The sequence below is a fragment of the Chiloscyllium plagiosum genome, chromosome 28 (genome assembly GCF_004010195.1).
Source record: "Chiloscyllium plagiosum isolate BGI_BamShark_2017 chromosome 28, ASM401019v2, whole genome shotgun sequence".
Taxonomy (NCBI): Eukaryota; Metazoa; Chordata; class Chondrichthyes; order Orectolobiformes; family Hemiscylliidae; genus Chiloscyllium; species Chiloscyllium plagiosum.
Genome location: NC_057737.1, coordinates 27187637 through 27214394, shown reverse-complemented (window position 1 = coordinate 27214394; position 26758 = coordinate 27187637). Strand labels below are relative to the sequence as shown.

The window sequence follows — 26758 nt, the reverse complement described above, 5'->3', positions numbered from 1 at the left end:
CAAGCATGACTGATGGACAAGCACAGCAGGTGTTATCATCGCTGTTGCTGCAACCTAATGAAGGTGCAGAAAGATGGAACAGGAGCAGATGTTCCTGGAAACGCGGGGAGCACTGCAGCATCGGGTGAAAAAAGCCAGACAGGATTAAGTTAATACCCAGACCCACGAGATGTGAGCAGGGGGCAGTGAACATTCACTGACTGCAAATCTGCTGTTGTCCGAAAGGCCAGCAGTCCACTTCTGCTCTGAAAAGCAAACACAGTTTCTGTTTCTTGTTCAATTCTGCTGTTCCTGAATAAAAGTGAATGTTTTGAACCATTTGCAAACATCCCTCTATGTACTATGTCCCACATTGAGGCACAATAAGAGGCTCTGTGATAGGGACTGGGTTATAAAATGGGATGATGCTACTTTTGGGTAAACTAATTGGCTTGGGTCCTAAACGGTGATACACGTGAGAGTGTGCTAATGTATGTGCAAAGACATGGTGGCTATGCAACCTGGGTGCTTTGAGACGCATGGATTTGTGGTTACCCTCCCCTGTCTAGTAAAGGGTTCAATGCTGGGCTTCAAACAGGGCAGCATCCCCATGAATCCTGGGAGGTCCCAGCTGTCATGAGTACATGGGAGATTTGATGAATGAGGCACCATAGAGAGGGGATGCATAGTTAACAAGGCAAGCTTTAGATGATAGCATGAGAAAACTCATTGGGATTTGCAGAGAGAAACCCTCCATGAAACTTGACTTAGCCGATTTCTGGTTGAATTCGGTCCCTAGTTCTTTTATACGACTTCATCAACACTAGATTAGTCATTAAGACCCAAAGTTTGAGCTACCTAGTTCCTATTTCTCCTTTACCCCCAGATCCTTTCTCAGTACATTTAGTCCGGTCCTGTATCTTCGATCTTTTCCTTTCTACTCAATGATTTGTGAAAAGGAAATAATTGTTTAGGTCATTCCTCAACATTTCCACAAATTCAAGCTGTTACTAGGCTTGACACGCACAGGCTCAGAATCCAGGGACTGTCACTGATCTTTTGGTTTCAGTACATTTTTTTCTTGAAATGTTCATTTTCTTTCGCAAAGGTGCCATTTCCCCTGGGGCTGCCAGCTGCAATTGGCTACCTTCAAGTAGTCATTCTTTTTTTGTGATGACCTTTGCTGTGAAAACATAGCTGCCTTACAACATGCCACAAGGATAAATATTTAGAAACTTTCTTAGTCCCTGTGAGCAAAGAAAATATGGGTCACCTGTTCAGCTTTAATAAGGTTTTATAACTGGCAGTGTTGAGTGATGCTAAAACACCTTTAATAGTTAGCAGCAAATTTCAGTGACTGAATAAATCATTCTTGGATAATTGAAACCGACTGTAATTAGTTGATGCCATGACATCAGTGTTACTCTTTAATTTTCTAGAGCTGAGCACAAAAAAGTTCTTGTTTGGGTTGAACTTGACTTTGGTATGGGGCTTGGATTGTGTATAAGCTGAGAGGAATTATTTGTCTGCAATGCTATGGTTAACCACATCAGTAGGGTACACATTGCAAATAATTTGTGTTGTACTGTGAAGAAACTGAAGGCTATAATTCCCGCAGTTTGGGTCTATGTTGTTCAGCTTCCTCCCCCTGCTGGCAGAGTTGAGCACTGACCTGAGTCACCCAACCAGCCATTTGAGAATCAGGTTGTGCTGAACTCAGACTTTTGCAAAAAAAAATCCTGTTTTAAACGAAGAGGCTTATTAAGTTTGCACATTATTTTGGGACCTAAATTCCAATTATAGACCGCTAGTTACTGGTAGGTACTTTTCAAAGATCTGGAGTGGAACTCAGCGACCTAGTTTGATTCTGGCATTAGTAACTTTGAGGCCGCAGAGCCCAGATTTTGTAGTGCTCATCTGGCAAATGGCAGCAGAAATGGGACAGAGATGTGCAATGTAGGCTCTTTGCCAGTTTAACATTCCGTCCTCTGCTATCCTTTCCAACGGTGAATGAAAGTGCCTGTCCATTTTTAGTCTGGCGCATCTAATGCTGTCTGACAGTCCATCCTCCTTCAGTTTTGTTTCACTTGCACTGATTCATTATCATGTGAGTGTGATATGAGTATGAGGCTGCGAGGCAACATGGAAAGACCAAAATAGAATTGAACAGGCCTTGTTTCAAACTGAGTAAGTGTCGTTAAAATCTTATTTCATAGTTACTTGTCTTTTTTTGAACTTTTGACAGCTATTTTGTCAATTTCCTATGAGCATTTTGTACCCAACTTCCTTATAACAGACTGGCCTTCTCAATTTAATGTCTCAATGTGTTTTTATGTCTTAGCAGAAGAGGTACTGAGGCAACAGAGCAGACTGATAAGGCAGTACCCAAAATATATGACTGCCACAATTTGCACTGATATAGCGCCTCTATGAAATAAAAACCTCTAAAGGCTCATCACGGAAGCATTCTCAAACAAACTTTGACTCTGGGCTGCATCTGGAGATACTGAGATAGGTGCAGAACCAAACCCTTGGTAAAAAAGACAGGTTTTAATGGCATACCAAAAGAGAAAACGAGAAGTTTGTGGACAGAATTCCATTACGGCATGCATATCAATAATGGAGTAAAAGAAATCATAATAAGTCACAATTAGCAGAGTGCAGTTTCTTTTATACATTATAAACACAGAAAATGCTGAAGAAACTCAGTAGGTCTGGCAGCATTTAGGAAGAGAGAAACAGAGTTAATGTTTCAAGTCTGATATGACTCTTCTACTTCAATTTTTTTACATGTACATGGATGTGGATGTCTCTGGCTAGGTCAACATTTATTGCCCATCTGTGATTGCTGTTCAGAAGGTGGTAGTGAACTGTCTTTTGAACTGCTGCAGTCTTTGGGATGTAGAGACACTTACGATACTGTTAGGGAGGGAGCTGTAGAAATTTGGCCCAACGACATTGAAGGAATAGGGAAATATTTCCAAGTCAGGACAGTGTGTGGCTTGGAGGGGAAATTTGCTTGTATTTGCTGCTCTGTCCTTCTAGGTGGCAGACATTAAGAGTTTGGAAGGTGCTATTGTAGGAGTCTTGAGAAGCTTGTGCAGTGCACCATGTGGATGGTCCACACTGTAGCCACTGTGTATTGCTGGTGAAGGGAGTGAATGTGGAAGGTGTCAGTCAAGTTGGCTGCATTGACCTGGATGGTGTCAAGCTCTTTGAGTGATATTGGAGCTGCACTCACAGGCAAACAAGGAATACTCCACCATATTCCTGACTTATGCCTTGTAAGTAATGGACAGGCTTTTTTTGTGTTGGGGGAGTCAGGAGAGTTACTTATCTAAGAATTAGATTAGATTATATTTGGTTAGATTAGATTTCTTACAGTGTGGAAACAGGCCCTTTGGCCCAACCAGTCCACACCGACCGTCCGTAGAGTAACCCACCCAGACCCATTTCCCTCTGACTAAAGCACCTAACACTATGGGCAATTTAGCATGGCCAATTCACCTGACCTGCACATCTTCGGACTGTGGGAGGAAACCCATGCAGACATGGAGAGAATGTGCAAACTCCACACAGTCAGCCAAGGCTGGCATCGAACTTGGGATCCTGGTGTTGTGAGGCAGCAGTGCTAACCACTGAGCCACCATGCCACCCCTGCTTTTTGTGGCTACCATATTTATATGGCTGGAACAATTCAGTGTCTGGTAACTCGCAGAACGTTGAAAGTGAAGGAATCAGTGATTGTAACTGGAGATGGCGATTGTCTGGGATTTGTTTCGTGCCAATGTTACTTGCTACTTACCAGCCCAGTTCTGAATGTTGCCCAGGTCTTGCTGGATATGGACACTGGACCTAAGGCTCTATCCTGATGTCCATGGACTAAGATGGTTGACTTCCATCATCCACAAGCTATCTTCCTTTGTGAAAGGTCTTCCTCCTCCAATGGAGAGCTTTTCCACCAATCATCATTGACTTCAGTTATTTCAGTTAAATGGCTGGAAGAGATTTCAGAAATAGAGGATTGCATGATAATGGGGAGATTTGAACTCACCCACCAGCACAGCAGAGTATGAAACAGAGCCACTCCTATATGCATGTGACTGAACACCAATATCCATCAAGTGGGCTGCCTTGTCCTGGATGGTGTCAAGGGCTGTTCAGCGTTGTTGGAGCTCCAATACTGGGCAGTATTCCAATCACTTCTGACTTGTAGATGGTGAAAACAGATTCCTAGCTTCCGACCTGCTCTGTTAGCCATATTATTTGTTTCATTTAAGACTGAGATTAGGAAAAGTTTCTTCACCCAGAGAGTAGTGAGCTTGTGGAACTCTGTGCCGCAGAGAGTGATTGAGGCCAAAACATTGAATGTTTTCAAGGAGATGAATGTGCATTCTGTGGGACTAAAAGGATCAAAGGGATTGGAGCAAAGGTGGGAACAGGGTTCTGAGTTGAATGATCAGCGATAATCATATTGAATGGTGCAGTAGGATTGAAGGGCTAAATAGCCTACTTCCGTTGCTATTTTCAGTGTTTCTATTCAGTTTCTGCTCAAGATGATACATGTGTTCCAATATGATTTAAGTGTCCACAATTACTTAATGCAGTCAGGCTATCACAACAAAATACACTTATGCAATTTGTAAATAGACTGTACTTTATAAAATACTGAATGCTAAAGAGATTTCTTTAAAGCAGCAAATCACCACCACTGTGACGAGGCACCAGGTCTGTTTAAAGATAAAACCGTATTGGTTATTTTCTAGTGATGTGTGTCAGTTCCATATGCTATGCATGGCATGTTATAATAATTATATCTATATTTATTAAGAGCACTGCTTTAGTAATTTAAGCATTCTTCAGATATACTTTAGTTTATACATATAGCTTTCAGCAGGTCATTGATCTACATTCATCATCATCGGTGGTCCCTCACAGATGATGATAACTCTCTTCCATTCTCAGGGTGAGTCGGTAGGTGGCTGTACAGACCAATGCAGTTACTGCAGGTTCTGTTACATTTGGGGCAGGTGGTGGTCACAGGAAGGGGTAGATGGGGCGTTGGTGTAGCACCACACTCCTTATGCTGTTTGCACCTGGCTTCCGCCTTTTCCCGATGGCCGGTCTCAAGGTGCTCAACACCTTCCGGATGCTCCTCCTTCTCTTCGGACGGTCTTGGTCCAGTGATTCCCAGGTATCTGGGAATGCTGCACTTTGCCAGTGAGGCCTTGAGGGTATCACTGAAGTTTATTAGATTACTTACAGTGTGGAAACAGGCCCTTCGGCCCAACAAGTCCACACCGCCCCGCCGAAGCGCAACCCACCCATACCCTTACATTTACCCCTTACCTAACACTACGGGGCAATTTAGCATGGCCAATTCACCTGACCTGCACATCTTTGGACTGTGGGAGGAAACCGGAGCACCCGGAGGAAACCCGCGCAGACACGGGGAGAACGTGCAAACTCCACACAGTCGCCTGAGGCGGGAACTGAACCCGGGTCTTGGGCGCTGTGAGGCAGCCGTGCTAACCACTGTGCCACCGTGCCGCCCATAAAGTGTTTCCTCTTTCCACCTGGGGCTTGCCTGCCATTTCGGAGCTGAGAGTAGAGCACCTGCTTGGGGAGTCTCGTGTCAGTCATACGGATAATATGCCCAACCCATCACAGCCAATCAAGGATGGTTGGTGACTCGATGCTGTGTGTGTGTTGGCCTGGTCAAGGACATTGGTGTTGGTACGTCTTTCTTCCCAGTGGATTTACAGGATCTTGTGCAGGTGGCGTAGGTGGTGCTGCTCCAGCACCTTAAGGTGTCTGCTGTAGACAGCCCACATGCCAGAGCCACACAGGAGGGTGCAAACCACCACAGCTCTGTAAACCATGATCTTGGTTTCGATCTGATGTTGTAGTCCTTGAACACTTGTTTTCTCAGGTGGCTGAGGATGCACTAGCATACTGGAGGCACTGCTAGATCGCTTCACCATTAGCTGCTTTGGCCAACAGGACACTCCCGAGATATAGGAAGTGGTCAACATTTTCTAAGGCCTCAACATGAACCTTGATGATCAAGGGTTTGCTCCACAATGCCAGGCCAGGTTGGTGGTGGACCCTCATCTTGCTCATGTTCAGGGTTAGACATATGCTCTCATATACCTCCGTAAATGTGTCTGAAGAATGTCCTCTGAGATGAAGGAAATTATTCAACTTCTGCCATCTACAAGCCAAAACCAAAGTCACCCTGAACAGTGTCATCGAGCTGCAATACGCAGATAATGCTTATGTGTGTGCAATCTCTGAGGATGTTCTGCATTATAAAATTAGTAGGCATATATCTTTTGTACCATGGACATAGAAGTCAATGAACTGAGGAATGGCAGATGGAGTTTAATTCAGATAAATGTGAGGTGCTGCATTTTGGAAAAGCAAATCTTAGCAGGACTTATACACTTAATGGTAAAGTCCTTGGGAGTTTTGCTGAACAAAGAGACCTTGGAATGCAGGTTCATAGCTCCTTGAAAGTAGAGTCGCAGCTAGATAGGATAGTGAGGAAGGTATTTGGTATGCTTTCCTTTATTGATCATAGTATTGAGTATAGGAGTTGAAAGGTCATGTTGTGGCTGTACAGGACATTGGTTCGGCTGCTTTTGGAATATTGCGTGCAATTCTGGTCTCCTTCCTATTGGAAGAATGTTGTAAAACTTGAAAGCGTTCAGAAAAGATTAACAAGGATGTTGCCAGAGTTGGAGGATTTGAGCTGTAGGAAGCAGCTAATAGGCTGTTTTCCCTGGAGTGTCGGAGGCTTGAGGGGTGACCTTATAGAGGTTTATAAAATCATGAGGGGCATGGATAGAGTAAACAGACAGTCTTTTCCCTGGAATGGGAGAGTCCAGAACAGGAGGTAGAGAAGCTCACGTTTCGGGTCCTGAAGAAGCATTACACCCAAAACGTCAACTTCTCTACCTCCTGATGCTGCATGGCTTGCTGTATTCTTCCAGCCTCCTGCTTATCTACCTAAGTGGATCTATGCCAACCTACCTTCACCACAGCCACTGCACAGCTAATAGCCCATAATGCCAATGCTACAAGAATAACTCTTGGTTATCTCTGAGAGTATCTTTAACAACAGACAGATGATTTTGAATTGATTCAGCAAGCAAATTGCAAAAGTTTTCATCCCAGAGTTAACAATCTTATCTCCTTCCCCATGGATTAACAACGGCAACAAGATTATCCGCTGTGATTGTATAGAGCTGCAAATTCTCCAAGATCTAATGGTCTTAGATTGCACCCAAGCGACCATTTTGCCTCTCTGTCTCATTTGGATATCTTTATTCAGGAATAAATCATATACTCTCATCATGGAGCTGATTTGCAGCAAACTTCAATTGCTGTCTTGTGATGCAGAGTGATGTCAAATGTGTGGGTTCCATTCGTGCACAGTCTTGAGTTGGTTTGAAGGTGCAACCTTCTCATACTTACCCTTGCCAGTGTGTCTCTCAGGTTAAACTCACCACCAGCTGTCTCTCTCTCTCTCTATCTCTCTCTCCCTCTCTGTGGTGAGAGAGTAGGACTATAATGACTTCACTTAATTTATCTGCCTCTGGCAGCACCCCATTATGTTTACTATCCCAGGAACTGCCACAAAGTCTTTTTAATACTGTAGTTAATCATGCCAGCACTCTTTGACCCAGAATAAAAAGTCTCTCGATTTGTCTTTTGAATACAAGGCTTTCCACTTCAGTGATGGCTTACAGCAACTCTACATTTTCCCAATATGTTAAAATGGGCACCTAACTGCAGTTTCCATTCATTCATCAGTGTAATCACTGAGTACTGGCTGGTTGAAGGGATATTTCAGGTACTGTGATGAATTATAGTTCACTCCTGCAAGGTGATGCCTGGGTGCTAATGTTCAGAAGGTTTCCTAATGAAAGCAATGACAGAAGAAGGCCCCAATGGGCAGCACTGGGGTAAGCATAGGAGCACCAACCGACCTAAGAAGATGTAGATGATATCTTATTGTTGGCTACAAGACACATTTTATATGAGAATTTTTGCTTTATCACTATAACCCCTTCTCATTTTTGATGTGTCATCATCCTCAGACCCTTCTCTGTATCAAACACAGTTCCTACTCATGCTACCCAATGAGAGTAATTTCCAAAGCTTGACATGAACAACGTCTGGATCTTAATGAAAGCCTCAGCTGTATGCACCATTGCTGTTTAACCATATATCTCTCTCGCCATCAACATCCCAACCCCATCCTCCTCCCCTGCCAATGCCAGTGTGTTATGTGTGAACTCTTTACTCTACATCTAACCGGAGGGTGCTGAGTCATCACTCATTTGCATTCTGACAGTGGATTTCACAGTTGCCGTGAGCATACAAGATATCATGGAAGATCATCCCTGAGGATAAGCAAGAGGAAGAAATGTCCAGCCAGAGAGTACTGAGTTGTCACTTGTTTGCATTCTGGGAGTAGATTTCGCAGTCAGGGTGGATGTGGATGGTATTGTACAAGAACTTGCTATTAAGGAATGGTTAACCCCAAAGGTTTAGGGGTGGCATGGTGTTTAGCACTGCTGCCCCACAGTGCCAGGAGCTTGAGTTCTATGTCACCCTCATAGGGGATAATGGTGTTGAAGGTGGAGCTGTAGTCAATAAGCAGAAGTCTAACGTAGGGGTTCTTGTTGTCCAGATGTTCCAGAGATGGGTGCAGGGCTAGGGATATGGCATCCTTTGTAGACTGTTACTTCGGCAGGTAAATTGTAGAGGATCGAGGCAGGATGGGAGACAGGAGTTGATGTGGACCATGACCAGCCTCTCGAAGCACTTCATGATTATTGAGGTCAGAGCCACTGGGCAGTAGTCACTTAGGCACGTTGCAGATTAAACTGACGAATGGACTCTTTAGTCTCAAATAATGTTGATCTTGCTGACATTGATCTTGCGTAGTGCACACCCTGTGCCATGTAGCCTGTATGCCTCTGTCTAAATCCTTTTGCTCTGTACGTCATTGCTTACTATGATCCTTTGCTTTGCACAAAGCTTTTCACTGTACTTCGGTACATGTGACAATAAATCAATCAATCAGTAGACCTCAGCTGGAGTACAGAAGGACACACAAACAGTGTAGGTGCCATACTTTAGGAAGGGTGAGAACGCATTGGAGAGATTGCAGAAGAACCTTACAAAATTGGCTCTGGGAATAATAAGCTTTGGTTATTTTGAGAGATGAGATTATTCCCCTTTGGAGATTAGAATGCTTTGAGGAGACCTGGTGGAAATTTTCAAAATCTTGAGGAGTCAGAACAGAGTAGATAAGGAGAAACTATTGCCACTCATAACAGGATCATGAATCAGAGGGCCCAGATTATATTCTATTATTAAATAATATTTTATAGTGTATAGGTGTTAATTGGCAGTTATATCTCTGTATGCAACAATACATTTCTGGGATGCTAGATAAATATGAGGGAGAAAGGCCAAGATCGGTATGTCGATGGCGTTAGATGAAGAAGGATTGAAGGAGGTTCATTTGAAACATATGCACTGGCTGACATGTGGGGCTGATGGCCTACTTCTGTGCTCTGAATACTTTGTAGTAAGAACTTGCATTTATACGGTGCCTTTCATGTAATAGGATGTCCCAAAGCTCTTCATAAAAATGTATTCTGATGAAAACGAACAAAATTCTTGAAGTATATGCAAACATTTGAGGAAGGAGAATTTGAAGTAAGCTGGTGCACTTTTGACATTGTTGGACGCTGGGTTTGTTTGATGCTGAAGCTTCACATTTTTGGCCTCACTGTGACACTGGGATGACATCATCAATGCATTGTTTAATCTTTTAAAAACGTTTTTAAAAAATAACAAAGGAACATTGTCATTAATTAGAATTGTTTGCAATTGTTTGATCTCAAAAGGTGCACATATGGTGCAGTTTCCTCTTTGTCTTGGTATAAACAGAACATATCATTTCTTTTCCAATGCAGCATAGCAATATGCTAAGCTACTGACAACTGGTAATTTTCATTTTACCCAACATTAAAAAGGGCTCAATTACATTGGAATTACAGCCCAGTTTTTTTTATATAGACAAAATAAACTTATCTTTGTATCAGTTCTCCAGCATAAAAGGGAACATTTTAAAATTGATGTAAAAATATTTAAAAATAAACAGAATTGGACTCTCATGAATAGCCACTCTATATGTCTGGATTTAGACAGAAAGAGCCAGTTCAGGGAAGAAGATACAGTCATAGAGTCATAGAGATGTACAGCATGGAAACAGACCCTTCTGTCCAACTTGCTCATGCTGACCAGATATCCTAAATTAATCTCGTTCCATTTGCCAGCATTTGGCCCATATCCCTCTGTACCCTTCCTGTTCATATACCCATCCAGATGCCTTTTAAATGTTATTATTGTGCCAGCCTCCATCAATTCCTCTAACAGCTCATTCATACATGCATCACCCTTTGCGTGAAAAAGTTGCCCCTTAGGTCTCTTTTAAATCTTTCTCCGCTCACCTTAAATCTATGCCCTCTGGTTAACTTGAATGATTGCTTATCTTCCTATAAATTTTAAGGAAGAATTATTGAACAGCATCCATAAGGGAGAAATGCTTACCAATAATCCTTATTGAGTCAGAAATATCAAGTCCAGTTGCTGAGTTTGCATTCCTGCTTCTTCATGGCTGAGACTGTCTAATTGACCAACATGAATGAAGGGCCTTCCCCATCTGAATACTTACTTGGCAAAAAGAGCTAGTTTGAATCTAGATGCTCAAAGGTGAGAATGATTATTGCAATGATTTGTTTTCACGTGTCAAAGTCTCTCAGTGCAGTAAAGCATGCAGACTTTTCATTCTGAGTTCAATACAAAAGCATTAAAATCACAGAACACCACAGAAGGCCATTTGACCTGTCATGTCTGCAATAGCTCTTTGAAGAAACTGACATAGCCATGTCTTCACTAGTTGTCCATACTTCTAAGAATTCCTTATCTTTGAGTATCTGTTCCATTGATTTACAATCATAAAGTCATACAGGACATAAACAGACCTTATGGTCCAACCAGTCCATGCTGATCATAATCCCAAACTAAACTAATCCCATCTGCCTGCGCTTGGTCCATCTCCCTCCAAGCATTTTTTTATTCACATACTTATACAAATGTCTTTTAAACATTGTAACTGTACCTGCATCCATCACTGTCTCTATAAATTCATTCCACATTCAAACCACTAACGATGCAAATAAGTCATGTCTTTTTAAAATCTTTCGCCTCTCATTTTAAAGATATAGCCCTTAGTCTTGAAATCCTCAACCCGAGGAAAAATACCTTTGCTATTCACCTTGTCTACACCTCTCATGATTTTACAAACCTCTGAGAGGTTATTCTCAACTTCCTACACTATCAGCTCACCTCTTAACATTCTCCTTTCCAAATGAATCCTTCCTTATTTTGTCCAGAATCTCCTCACAACTGAAGTCCCTCACAGCAGGTAACATCCTGCTAACACTTTCAGAACAATGGATAGGGAAAAATGCAGCAAGAGTGACCGAGGGATTGTGTGCATGCGAACGGAAATCTGATGAGATGCTGACAAAAAGTCTTTCTGCAGTCAACAAAACAAAAAACAAAGAATTGCAGATGCCAGAAATTAGAAATTGCTGGAGAAATTCAGCAGGTCTAACAGCATCTGTGTAGAGAAAGCAGAGTTAACATTTTGGGTCCAGTGACCCTCCTTAAAACCTTCTGTATTGATGGGCTAACAACAGACTACATTTAGAATCAATTATAAGAAGCATATAGGTTTCAAGAATTCAATCTTGGTCATTTCCAGCTATAGTCCTATGTTCCTGGAGTAGAGATGACTTCCTGTTTTATTAATCTGAGTGTGACAATATGAAGTTGGCCCTATTCTTGTAAGTTAACAAGTCCGCTGTGTATAAACATACAGAGTCCACTGACTATGGACTGATTCTTACAATGTTTGCCAAACAGGGTCACAATGTCCAATAGTAGGATTTGGAGAAAGTGAGGTCTGCAGATGCTGGAGATCAGGGTCGAAAAGTGTGGTGCTGGTAATGCACAGCAGGTCAGGCAGCATCTGAGCAGCAGGAGAATCGATGTTTCGGGCATAAGCCTTCATCAGGAATGTTGTGGGGTGGGGGGTGGGGCGGCGGTTGGTGGTGAAGGGGGCTGAGAGATAGTTAGGAGGGTAGGGGTGTGGTTGGGGTGAGGTAGCTGGGAAGGCAAAAGGTAGACAGTGCATTATCCTCTACCATTTCTGCCACCTACAATCAGACCCCACCACCAGAAACATATTTCCCTCCTCACCCCGATCAGCATTCCATAGAGACCATTCTCTCCGTGACTCCCTCGTTAGGTCCACACCCCCACCCCCACCAACCCACCCTCCCTTCCCGGCATCTTTCCTTTGCAAGAGGCGCCCACACCTCCCCCCCTCACCTCCATCCAAGGCCGTGAAGGATCCTTCCACATCTCGCAGAGATTTTCCTGCACATCCAAACACCTAATCCACTGTGTCCGTTGCTCTCAATTAGTCTCCTCTACACTGAGGAGACAGGATGCCAACTCAAGGAACGTTTCAGGGAACATCTCTGGGACAAATGCACCAAACAACATCACCGTCCTGTAGCTGACCACTCCAACTCCCCCTTCCATTTGCCAAGGACGTGCAAGATCTGGGCCTCTTCCACTGCCAAATTGAAGCCGCCTGACGCCCGGAGGAAGAACACCTCATTTTGCACCTTGGGACTCTCCAATCGCATGGTGTACCAATGTCGACTTCACCAGTTTCTTTATCTCCCCTCCTCCAACTTCGTCCCAGATCCAACCTTCCAACTCAACATCACACTCTCGAACTGTCTTGCCTGTCCATCTTCCTTCCCACCTATCAACTCCACACTCCCCATCGACCTATCATCATCACCACCCCACCTGCATCTTCCCAGCTACCTCACCCCCAACCTCCACCTTCCTAATTATTTCTCAACCCAATCCCCCTACCCAGCTAGCCCCCCATCCCCAACAACATTCCTGATGAAGGGCTTATGCGCAAAACTTCGATTCTCCTGCTGCTTTGATGCTACCTGACCTGCTGTGCTTTTCCAGCACCACGCTTTTCCAACAAGGATGGTAGGATTTGTAGTCTGGGGTAACTTATTGATGCAGTTTCTTTTATAATTCAACTCTCAACAGTTTTCTCAATCTTATCACTACCTACAACGAATGTGCTTATATAAAACAAGGTGACTGAGCATGAGCCATTAAGAATAAAACTGCCTGCTCTCACAAACTGGAGATTTCTTAGCTGTCTTTGAATCACAAGCGAATTACTAGAGGTGTGTGCAGTGCTTAGCTGCTGGTGTCTAGTTGCGAGCAAAAGAATTGCATTCTCACACATCACTTATTTAAAACATTGCAATCCCAGAACCATGTTAGCAGCTCATTGACATGAATAAGGAACTTCATTTTTGTCTTTTCTCTTGAAGACAGTAACATTGGCCTTCTTAGGTCAAACTTGGTGACATTTTGGGTCAGTCTGATGAATAGCGGTTTTGCCTCTAAATCAGGAACATGTGTGTTGCAGATTTATTCCAGAAGTGAAGTGCAGAATTAAGACTGATATATTTGTGCCATACTAATTGATTAATTGATTGATTGTGATGTGTAGTGTTTACGAGCCGTACAGGCACTCCTTCGTACCTCCACTCTTTCACTTCCACCTGCCCCCGCACTGCTCCCCCCCAATCACCACCCACCATGCCACAACACCAGCTCCAGCTATCATCCCCAGAAACCTGAAAAGGGCAACAGCGCTTGGTTTCATGTTCTGTGCAGAAGCACTTCCAACACAACATTTATAAAAACTCAATCCACTTTCCTGGACAATAATTATCCTGCACTTGCATTGCACTGTTGAGGCACCCTTCAAGCATTCAATTGTGCTTGTTTAAGACAGGGTGTAACAGGAAATACCCTTTAAATCACAGCCACAAAGTGCATTTTCCATGTGCTTGGCTTGCTTCTGTCAACGGGCTCTGTCTGAGATAGTAACAGCCAATGCTTATATAAATACACTGACCTTGGGAGTTCACACATAGTTGGCAATGTGGAAATCAAGCAAGCAAATGTTTCAGTGTCAGGGCCAATAAGTGTTTTTTTTTAATCTATTGCACTATCGGAAAGGGTAGTGGGAGGGGAGGGGGGCTGTTGTGCTCCTCAGTATATATTTAATGAGTCTGTTATGACAGTGCTGCAAATTGTAAACTTCATCAAACACAACAAGTAACAAATAGCTTTTTAATAGACACAGGATTTAAAATTCTGAGCAACAAACCAGTTGATATATTTTATGAAAATTAACCAATGCTAATTAAATTAAAAGATGACTTTTATTTAAAACAAACCCACATGCTAACAATTCAGGACCCAGGGCAGAGGCAGAGCAACTTGATTTAATTCAGTGAGGGATACTTTTAAACCAGTGACTTTAACCAGAGAGGTCATCTAACAGTCAAGATAGGTTTCATAATATTAGTCTTACATCTTGAACAATTTAGCAATTGGGTCATGCAAGGCAAACCCATTCAAATGATCAAAGTAGGACTGAATTCTATGTGTGGCAAGCCTAAGAGAGAATTTTTAATTGATATAACAGCTCATACTTATCCTTGGGAACTCCTAAGAGTCTAAGAAACAATCTTCTTTGTACTCACTGAAATGTTCTGGGCTAATATTTAAGAGTTTCTAAAAGCTGAAAAGCTTCTGTTGCTATGATTTATGCCATGAATGCAATTTAGGAGCACACAAGTGATGCAGACTATTTTATCATCTTTCTCATAAGCAGCAACATAAAATTTTTTTACAAGCAATTTAGGGTGGCACAATGGTTCAGTGGTTAACACTGCAGCCTCACAGTGCTAGGGACCCCGATTCGATCCCAGACTTGGGCAACTGTCTGTGTGTAGTTTGCACGTTCTCCCTGTGTCTGTGTCAGTTGGCTCCAGTTTCCTCCCAAAATCCAAGGATGTGCATGGATTGGCCATGTTAAATTGCCCATGGTGTTAGGTGCATTAGTCAGGGGAAATATAGAGAAATAAAGGAATGGTTTTGGGTGGGTTACTCTTCAGAGGGTCGGTGTGGACTTGATGGGCCGAAGGGCCTGTTTCCAAATCAGAATGCTACACAAGAAGTAACAGGATCTTTACACTTTTTGTTTTGTTCAGGAGATGTGTGCAGGGCTGGTTAGGCCAGCATTCATTGCCCATTCCTAATTGCCCCAAAGACGGTGGGGGTGAGCATCCTTTGGCTCAAGCCTTAATATTGCCAGACTTTGCTGCTTCTGTATGGGAAGAATTGTGAATGGAACTCAATGCACAGCTCCAGTCTCTGCTGTCCTATTTCCACAGTAAGCCTCACAACCAACCCTGCCGAAAGGATGCTTTAGAGGGGCATTAGAATTGTGTCAATCTGGATATTTCGTACAAGACTGCCCTCAACAACCATGGCCACCCCAGCCATTGGGCACAGAGACCCATTCAGGGTAACAGCCTTCCCTTCTCAGTAGACATTAAACTAATTTGGTATCGCAGCGAGAGCAGTTGGGGACATGTTTTTGGTGGGTTGGGGGGCGGGGGTGCGGGGGTGTAAGAGGGTGGTTGTGGAGTTGAGAGATTCCTTTAGAGAGAGGCTCAGTTTTATGTAGAGTGGTACCAACCTGTCCAATAGTGAGCATGAAATTTGGCGACCAATCCCATTACTCCCCTGTTTTACTGTGAACAACTTGTTGAGGGTTCTGAGCTGTTTAATGTCTCTTCTCTCATCCAGGTCTCTGCTTCAGACTATCAAGGCTATATTGAGCTCTGTCTACCTGCCCTCCATCATACCTTTCATAGTCTGGGGTTTCCGGATGTTTGTGACCTGATCAATATTCCAGGTGAAGTAAGGACATTGAAAATATCAGTGGTATTGGGGGTGGGCATATTAAAAATGTCTGGGCATCCTTGGAAAACATGTACGGTGACTCCTGTAAATAACACCATTACAATACCAGGAGCATTTGACCTTGATCCATGCACCCAAGGTCAATCAACCTGCATTGGATCCGAGAACTGCTTGAGTAGCAGGGAATTTGCATGTTCTTTTATCCACTTGCATCACCACGTTTTCTGAAAAATCATATGAACTGTCTCCATCTAGTTGGTATCAGGCCTTGTAGCCATCATTTTGCCAGATGAAGCAGAACTCCCATTTGATATGTCCTTGGGAGATGCCCTGTCACTGTTGGAGAAAAGGGTAGGGTATCAGCATAGATAAGAGGCTTGGAGGATCCTCTTGAGCATGTGCTAGATATCATTTGCCCAGATCAGTAATGCAAAAATAAAGCGCTACCACTAGTGTGGAACGAAACATTGAACCTGCTAATTACAGAACTGGCTAGCAACTGTGCCTTTTTGTGGTTGTCTACGTTTAGTCTCAAGCAGGGAGATATGTAATGGAACTTCCAGCAGCAGGTGGCGATGTTGAGGGAGGGCACCCAGAAAGAAAGTGAATGGACACTCTTTGGAGAAAACATGGTCTTTGGGGGAAGGAGGCCTTGGGGAGAAAGATCAGGCAATCAGAGGATTTCCTCAACCAGATGTTAGCTACAGATAATTAAGGTTTCTTCCATATTTAACCTTAACTTCCCTTCATGTTTGTAATTACCTGATGCCAGCAGAATAAAGAATCCCTGGTTTTGATATGAAGGGAACTGCTTGTCACCAGCCACTCGGATGTTTCTTTTCTTCCTGGTAAACTGAATAAAGATTCGTGCACCTTGTAAAAAAGAAGAAAAAAATAAAGAATCCCTGTTTCATGATCTTTAGGCAACCCCTATGTTCAAATCTCCAGTTTGAATTACATTACCTTGCACATGTGCTCCCAATTTGTCTCTAAGCTTTGTTGTTAAGTGCAGCTTGAGGAATCATTTGACTTGATATGTCTGAGTCATATCCAAATCTTACTTAATCTATTTTCAGTGATGTTCTCTCAGCAGTAAAGTCAAGACAGAACCCTTGGCTGATTTTGACTTCTCATCCAACTAGCTTGCCAAAAGCAGCTGTTCATATCCAACTACATGAAGGTGGTACTTTTGGACAATGTTGTCAAGCTTTTGACCAACAAGGATATTGGATGAATATCTCTTACTTGAGTATCATTAAGTTGGAAAGCCTAAATAAATACAAAGAACACTGTTACACTTAAGAACTGGAACCATTCCAGAACAGTGTGCTATAGGCTAAGTGACAGGAGAAATGACTTCTATCTGGTCATATCTCTTACCTGAAGTTGGTTATGTTTCATAAGTAGGTGGTGTTTCCCATGGCATGAAAATACATTTGTGTTGAGCATCTTTTTGGACAGCAATGCTTTATTCAGTCATAAGTCTTCTTAGATCAGTGAATAATTTAGGAATCTTTTCTGAAATTACTTTTGGATCATTGCTGTTAAATGTTCCTGATAAGATTAAGGTCAATACAAGCTTTTCTACTTAAAGAAGAAAATTCCTAATTATGTAGATCATGTATCTGTTGGAAATTGAGTTCGCCTTAAAATAGAAAACTTTGAGTTCAAATACTTAGTACTTCCTGTGAAGCGAACAATCACATTTCACTGTGATACCGTAGGCCTAAGTCTTCAGTAAAATTACAAAAGCAAAGTTCACAAGAATCATTGAGTTCAGGATGCTCCGTAGAACTGATATTAAAGGCTATTGTGCCCACACCACCTTATTATCAATTCAGTGTTTGGAAGAATAGGATGTTTTAGTCTGAGAAAGAAGGAAAACTAAGTTTCAAGTAGAGGTGGGCAAGAGAACAATGGTTATCCTGATATCATGAATTGTTGTCTCATGGTCATGGGCCAAAAGGATTCAGACAATGGATCGACACAGCATTTCCCTAGAAGGTGGATATATCAACGGTGCTTAAGGTAGGAAGGCAGCTCTAATCACTTGGCACCCCCTCGTAGATTGCAGTCCTAAACATGGAGCTGAAGAGGAGGTGGAGGAAGACCCAGGGAAGAGTTCCATAAAACTTTGGTTAAAGGGCAGGATGCTGCCTTCATTAGTTTAATGAAACCAAAACATTCCACACGAACAGTCTAGTGATTCTCTGATTTCAGTGAAACATCCTCAATTGTCAAGGTTTTTTTTGTCTAACAAATATACCTAAACTGCTCCTACTTAACAAATGGAATAAATTGCTTACAAAGGGTTATCTGCCCTATGCTAAGTAATTGTGATTACAATCCTTCATCCAGCAGAGTGTTTCCAATATCTGCTTTCCTTTGTACTGGAGTGCTGTCTGAGATTTCTCTTTTATTGCATTGCTCTTGGGCTAAGTAACTGGGTTTCTATTGGTTACACACAATGCAGGTGATAACTATGGTTCATTGTCAGATAAATCTGTTACACTTGCTTCAGTGTCTATTTTAAAGCTGGTGACATGTCTGTTGAAACGTTTCTTTGCATTCTGGAATGATGTGTGATTAGGGTGAAAGATCTCAATAAGGAAACTTGCTGATTTTTCTTCTGGTGGAACTTCTTCAACTTAATTGATAGCTTAATGTGTGGAGGCTTTTCTTTTTGAATCTTTGAAAATCAAGGTTTATTCTGATATCTTCTCAGCATGTCCATTTTGTGCTGTGAAAGTAGTGCGCTTTTTTTTAGGACACTGTTCGTCCTTTAGTACTTTATAGCGACTCAATGCTAATAGGGTTCAATGGCCATCTTGCATTTTCCCTCCCAGTGTAGCTTCCCTTTTGACACAACTACCGTCATGTGCTTAAGGAAATGTATGCTTACCTGAGGTTTTCTGAACCAACAGTTTCCTTCAACTCTCAGGATCACTCTGTCCTGCTTATGGACCTGTGTTTGTCTCAATACCTGCATATATTCTAAAGTGAGGCCCTCCTTGGGTTGCAGAATATCTGATAGAGATTTATGAGTTCCACCTAAAATAATACATACTTTTATTTTTTGGTTTTAGGTCTCCTTATCTGCATCATTCAAATGTAAAGGTCATGAATAAAATCATCTCCTGGTTCATGTTGTCTCTCGAACCCACCACTGAACTTTACAGTTTCCAACATCTTATTGTTGCTCAGTGAGTGAAATGTTGTTAAAGCTTCTCAGACTTTTAAAAAAATTATTTGCCAACTTATTAACACCTTGCCTTTACATCATCTGCTACTGTTCTTATGACTAAAGTAATGTGTTGACTTATTCAGCTTCAGATTTACTTTTTAAATTCCAAAGAAATGCTTTACCTCAAAATTCTTCTACAAAGTGCCCAGTTTGGAGTTTGCTTTTGGTCCCTCTGTTTGACTAAACCTCTCAGGTAGTGTAAATTAGGCTCCACTGCTAATTGACGTTTTTTATTACTTGAGGTTTTAGATCTTCCTTTCAGTATTGGAAATTTACCTGCACTGTTTAGCTTTGCGCTGAGCCCTGCCACAGTTACTAGTTTCTTCTGCTCAACTAGGTATGTCTTTCTTAAATTGTGCAAAACCAATGAAAAGTGCTTTATTTGTTTCAAGAATTTATTTACTTCCTGTTCCTGGATTATCAAAGTTTTGCAGTCACTGGTTGTTTCCTTTCTTCGTTTCAACCTTGTGGGGACGACATGTGCAATTGTGTTTATCACAGATCGGCTTCGTACATCTTTCAACGTACGATGCTCTTTCTAGGGAAATGGATTTCCCAGTACTGGAATCAGGTCCCCTGGTTGGGGAAGTCATGACTACCAAGTTAAAAATCACACAACACCAGATTATAATCCAACAGGTTTATTTGGAAGCACTTGCTTTCAGAGCACTGTTCCTTTGTCAGGGGGTTGTGGAGTATAAGATCATAAGACACAGAGTTTATAGCAAAAGTTTACAGTGTGATGTAACTGAAATTATATATTGAAAAAGACCTGGGTTGTTTGTAAAGTCTCTCATCTTTTAGAATGACCATGTTGGTTTCAGTTCTTTCATATGTAAATCCCAGAACTTTCTTAAAGTTACATTCTCAAGTGAACTTTAACAATAGGTGCCATGCTGGCCCAGATAATGCATTGAAGGTGTAAGGTGCTCTATGTGAGGCTGTCTGTGCTCCAATGTTCAGACTGATTCTAATCTAAAAAATGATTTTACAGAATCTTACATGGATTCATGCAGTTTTTGAGCAAAATAAAATGTAATTCTGCAAGTACAAATTCACCTCACTAACTTATATGTGGGTAAGTGTAGTGTGGGGAGCGGAGGGTTTGAGTGTTTGTGAGAGAGTGTGTGTATGTGTATGTGAGTGAGTGTGAGTGTAAAAGGGTATAAGTCTGTGAGAGGTGCGTGTGTTAGTGTGGGGGTGATGCCTCAGGGCATGGTACATTGGTGAGACTGAGCAAAGGCTACAGCATCGGATGAATGGACACAGCACAACATTCAACAGACAGGTGTGTTCCCTCCCAGTCGGGGAACACTTCAGTGGTCCAGGACAGCTGTTGTGCTCAGGAGCACTATGAGGGTGGCTATGGCTGCTATAGGAAAGACACCCACTTTGGGGTCCTGTGGTCATTGAGTAATCAAAGCTACTGTGCAGCAATCTATTGTGGGGAAGTGGGCGGATTTCACAAGTGGGCGTTATAGGGTGATGAGTGAGTCACAGGACGATCAGCAGTAAGGGCAAGCATTCTAGGACCTCTCTTTCCTGATGTAGAGTCTCTAGATCAGACACTGCATGCCTTTTCCAGACATTTCATCACCGTACTAGGTTACATCTTCAGTAGGCCTCTGGGCGAAGCACTGCTGATAATTCACAGAGGAATTATGCAGAGCAGAGGAAAATCACCTGTATTCAAAAAGAATGGGCACCCAATGAGCACAGTCCACCGATTTCTCAGCAACAAACCCAAACAAGCAGACAAAGCACGTCCAGAAACCCTAGCCACTCTCCCCTACATCAAAGACATCTTGGAAATGACTACCAGACTACTCAGACCCCTTGGCATCATGGTAGCCCATAAACCTACCAACACACTAAAACAGCAGCTAATGAACTTGAAAGACCCTATATAGACAACAAGAAAAATGAATGTCATTTACAAAATACCATGCAAGGACTGTAACAAACACTACATTGGACAAACAGGCAGAAAACTAGCCACCAGGCTACATGAACACCAACTAGCCACAAAACTTTATGACCCTCTGTCACTAGTATCCTTACATACATATAAGGAAGGACACCACTTCGACTGGGGCAACACTGCCATCTTAGAACAAATCAAACAGACATATGCACGAGAATTTCTAGAAGCATAGCATTCCAACTGGAACTCTATCAACAAACACATCGAGTTAGACTCCATCTACCACTCCTTGAGAAAAAGAACAGGACAGGAAATGACATCACCAACCCAAAGAAACCCAAACATATAGAGTGTAAATAGAAAGCAGAAATCATGTACAGTGCTTTGCCAGAGGCCCACTGAAGATGTTACCTAGTAGGGTGACGAAACGTCCGGAAATGAACTTCCCAGCTCAGTGAGTAAATCTACACCAAACTCCTGCTTTCTATTTATAAGTTTGGGTTTCTTTGGGTTGGTGATGCCATTTCCTATTCTTTTTCTCAAGAGATGGTAGATGGGGTCTAATTCGATGTATTTGTTGATGGATTTCATGTGTGTCACTGTTTGTCTATCAGCAAACACATTGAGTTAGACCCCATCTACCACCCCTGAGAAAAAGAACTGGAAATAACATCACCACAGGAAATGACATTAACATAGGAAATGACATCACCAACCCAAAGAAACCCAAACATATAAATAGGAAGCAGGAATTATCAGCAGTGCTTTGCCCAGAGGCCCACTGAAGATGTTACTTAGTATGGTTACGAAACGTCTGGAAATGAACCTTCCCGCTCAGCGAGCAAACCTACATCCAGAACCTCAACCTGAGCTACAAATCTTCTCAAAACACGCTACTTCATGCCTTTAATTGTGGGATCCCTAACTTCAGATCCCTCCCTTGCGACAAGCTGGTCACGTGATCTTAGTCGCCTTGCACACTGCATGACAACAGGTCCTCCTGCAGCTCTGTTAATACGTTTAATGGTGGAATGAAGCCCTCATGAAGTCATTATCTGGCAACTTCAATGCCTCAACTAGGAAAGCCTTCTGGTGAACCTAGTGTGAAAGCAACAGGGCTCAGGGATAATTAATGCCCTTCCCACCATTAGGTTTACTATCAGGGAGAGCGGAAGATTCCCCTCTTACCATCCTTTCAATATTTACTTGTTGACAGAAGACTTCTTGGCTCCCTCCTTTTCAATTTTACTCCCTTCAAAATGACGCACTCCTGATCTACACTTTCCAAAGGACAATCTAAAGTCAGAATTAAACATCTATCCATCCAGGCCTCAACCCCCTGCTGCTGGGAAGCTATCTATGATCCATGGCTGAAGCCTTGATTCAATGACATCAGGGCAGATATTAAACAAGGTCCATTTGATAGATGATGGGAGCAGAAAAGGGACATCCTTTCCCCTTCATTCTAACCAAGCTTTTGCCTGTTTTCAGTTGTGGAGTGAGAGGTGGTGGGGGGTGGGGGAGGAGTTGTTAGCCTGCCGGTTTGTGGTGAATTAGTCACTCTGTGTTGTTTAACTTTGGGATTTACTGCGGATGTTCATTGGTTAATGTCAGACTCAAGTCAACTGTGATGTGTCTATGATTAAATTATTTGCTGTAAAATATGAAACAGAAAATGCTCAGTATGTCAGGCACCATTTGTGAAAAGTAAAATAAAGTTAATGTCTCAATTTTCAAGTGCCCACAGGCGAGATTCATTTGCTTCTAAATGACACATGGGTCTCATTTCCTGTGAACAGACTGGGGAAGTTGGTCTTACAGTTTCCAATGTGGATTACGGTAAACTCATCCAGGCTGATGATAGAGCAACTGGAGCCAGTGCAGGGCCAATGAAAGAAATTCCATTTAATTTTGAGAACTGTTGAATTTCTTGGTGATCCTCACTAGAATATGTGCATTGTCTTAACCGGATGCCCTCAATGCAATACAGCTAACCTGCTGGCCATTTGAAAACTGCTCGGTCCCCTTGGCAAGGTGGTGGCAGACACCAAAATGGCTGCCACCTGCCTTTTCCAAGGATGCCTGAAACCCACCTCCTGAAGGCACTCAGTTCCACTAGTTTAGTGCTGAGCTTCCCTCCTCCTTAATAAGGGCATTTGTACTTACGAATAATACCCGAAGAGTGGGGCATTTAAGGAGCAGGGTCAGGATCCCAGGTCCATCCAGATGTTGTAATCCAGAGACCACATTTAAAATCTGGCCTAATGTTTCAGGTCAATTACCTCTCCTCAGAAACACGTTTACTTGGAAATACAATCCCATTCTTTATTTGAATTGCCACTTGAATTAAATGCACTCGTCAAAATGATAAAGGACTTCTTTCTTTCTGAGAATGGGGTCAGTTCTTGATACTTATATTGTGTTCAGTTCAGCCGGGAATGTGTTATATATTTCCTTTTGTTGTAAATGTTATGATAAATAGAACTATTGTTAGAAATATTTTTTCACATTAGCATGTGCAACTTGTACATGCAGCGAATAGTAGCTCTTTCTATTAGCAAGGTTGAGAGGTCAAACTATTTGGAGACCCAATAACCCTAGATACTGGGACTAACATGCACTGGAGAAGGTGCAGAAAATATTCACAGGTATGATCCTGGGAATAAGGAACTTGAGTTACATGGATAATTCAGAGGAGTTGGGACCTTTCCCCTTGCAGAGCCGAAGCATGAGAGGAGATTCGATAAAGGTATTTGAATCCAAGAGGAGTCCAGATGCAGTAGATAAGGAGGCACAGTTCCCAGTCATGACAGGTTTGAGAATGAGATGGTACAGATTTAAGACAATTGACGAAAGACAGGAGGAGAAACTTCACACAGCAAGTAGTTAAGATCTGGAATTCACTGACTAAGAATGAAGTGGAGGGAGGTTCAATCGAAGTATTGAAGAGAGCATTGGATTACTCTTTGGAAAGGAAGGATATGCAGGGTTACAGGCAGAAGGCAGGGTAAGAATGGCAGCAGGATGCAGTAACCTTCCGAAGAGTCTGCACAGACGCAATGTGCTGACTGGCCTCCCTCTGCACTGTAATAATTCTGCGATTTTGTGAAAATGAATGTTTCTGGGAGAGAAAAAAAAATTGCCCAGCTACTTCTGCTCTTAGCTTGCTTCTTTTAGTGCCTGTTCTCTGAAGTGGCCACTGAGGAACGAAGATAAGAAATCCCACTTATCTCCCTGCCCAGTACAAACGCAGTGAGGCCAAGACCCACAGCCAGAAATTCTGGGGCAATGTAAATGTGACAGAGAGTACTCTGACCTTTCGAACTGGGGAGTGGGTATTCAACCAAGCAAATGGTTAATAAAATCAATGCCATAAAGCCGTGCAAAATGGTAAAGATATATGTCAAATGCTTGTCCATATGTATTGTTTACAAATTTAAAACATTGGGTATGTTTTTCCAGCATGCCCCACAAAATTTTTGAGGTGAAACTTAGGCAAGTTAGGGCAAGGAAATGGTGGGGTATTTATGGCTGAGTGCATTAAAGCGTTACAAATTATGGAAATCTATCCCCTGTCACTATGATGTCGGACTGGAGCAGGGTGCCTTTCCCTCTCCAAAATCTCTGCAGTTTAACGTGGAAAATTTATATATAAAATAAATCAACATTTCGAGGCTGCAGCTATTTTCTAGTTTAATTCCCAAGGACTCTTCATGTCTACAATAGTCTGATAACTCATGCCTGGGTTAGAAGTCACACTATGTTGATAATAGATTAATTACTTATGACAACAGAAAACCCAGACTTTATGTTTTGCATTTAACGATATTAAAGGGACAAAGAGATCACCAAGGAAACCATACTATTACCAGTGAGAGGATGATCTGGAGGGAAGGGGTGTGTCTTCATAGACTTGTGTGTGTGTGCAGACAATGACGTCCTGGACCTTTGGGAATTCAGCCAGTGGCAGAGAAATAAAGGACTACAGTTCCCTTGTGTGCCGTTGGCGATGCAAGCCCAGCTTGCCCAGTAAAGGAGGCACTGTGTAGCAGTGCTGGAGATCTGCTCTCCGGACAGGTGGTCACGGGATGTGTGTCATAACACAGTCTGATGATAAACCTGTCTATCTTCCTGATACACCTCTGGCAGACGTTCATTGTGGGATCTTCCTAGTTATGCAGAACTGTCTGATAGTTTCAGTGTAGCAGATGCTGTGTGTTGAAAAGGTCTGTTGGACTCCTGGCATGGGTAAGAGTCACCCTCTCTCCGAGGCAGCAGATCTACCTCCAGGAGGCTCAAATGTCTGTGACCAGGGCCAAGGATGAAAATTATGGGCTCAGAGCTACTTCTGACACTAATGCCCTAGGCCCCAATGTAACTCCCACCCACCCAACCTTTCCAAAGCCCTCTCTTTGACTACCTGATAGGAATCATCTCAGTCTCAGGCATGTACAGGAAACTTATCATTGGCTTGCACTCCCTGTGTTGAGAGTATTCCCTCCTGTGAACTGGGATGCCATATCATCACCGTGTTATTTGGGCTGGCTAGTGGTTGTGAAGAAGGCGGCTCTTGGTGTGGCTAATGCTGCTCCTTGATCCTCCTCTGAGGCCCAAGGTTAGGCTGTATAGTGCTGATCTGAAGGTTAAACAGCTAAGGTGTGTAGAAGGGATTTCCATAAGCTTGGAAAACTTCTCCAAGACAGTGAAAGCACACTCTCGGTGCAAAATGTGTGGGGGTAAAGAAAAAATTCAGTTGAGCAAGGAAGCTGGGATCAGATCACTTTTGCCTATCACTTTCTCAGCCTGTCTTCTCATCTTATATTCCCCGATGAGTACCAGGAAACCCATGGACAGAGTTAAATTTGGATTCCCATATTGGAACAGTTGACATCTTTAAATAGCATTCCCACTTCCCCACAAGAGTTGCCCTTGAATTGCCGGTCATCAGTTTAAAAGCAGAAGGCATAAAGGTGCAGTGGTAGTGTATCTGTGGGCTAGGAGGTCAGCATTGCAGTCCCACCTGTTCTGGAGCTGGAAATGTGTTGCTGGAAAAGCGCAGCAGATCAGGCAGCATCCAGGGAACAGGAGAATCGACGTTTCGGTCATAAGCCCTTCTTCAGGAATGAGGAAAGTTTGTCCAGCAGGCTAAGATAAAAGGTAGGGAGGAGGGACTTGGGGGAGGGGCGTCGGAAATGTGATAGGTAGAAAGAGGTGAAGGTGAGGGTGATAGGTCAGACTGGGGTGGGGGCGGAGAGGTCGGGAAGAAGATTGCAGGTTAGGAAGGCGGTGCTGAATTCGATGGATTTGACTGAGACAAGGTGGGGAGAGGGGAAATGAGGAAAATCCAGTCTCAGTCAAATCCATCGAATTCAGCACCGCCTTCCTAACCTGAGATCTTCTTCCCAAACTCTCCGCCCCCACCCCAGTCTGACCTATCACCCTCACCTTGACCTCTTTCCACCGATCACATTTCCGACGCCCCTCCCCCAAGTCCCTCCTCCCTACCTTTTATCTTACCCTGCTGGACAAACTTTCCCCATTCCTGAAGAAGGGCTTATGCCCGAAACGTCGATTCTCCTGTTCCCTGGATGCTGCCTGACCTGCTGCGCTTTTCCAGCAACACATTT

At 42.8% G+C, this 26758-nt stretch overlaps 1 long non-coding RNA gene across 2 annotated transcripts in view; it reads left to right on the top strand.

Moving 5' to 3' along the window:
• Nucleotides 1–2055: 2055 nt before the first annotated feature.
• The window catches only part of LOC122564071, a 190723-nt gene continuing 166020 nt past the window's right edge, over nucleotides 2056–26758 (top strand). For both annotated transcript variants that reach the window (XR_006315808.1, XR_006315807.1), the window contains exons 1-3: nucleotides 2056–2166; nucleotides 15847–15955; nucleotides 19050–19166. This is a non-coding gene — a long non-coding RNA (uncharacterized LOC122564071). The remainder of the gene's footprint in view (nucleotides 2167–15846; nucleotides 15956–19049; nucleotides 19167–26758) is intronic.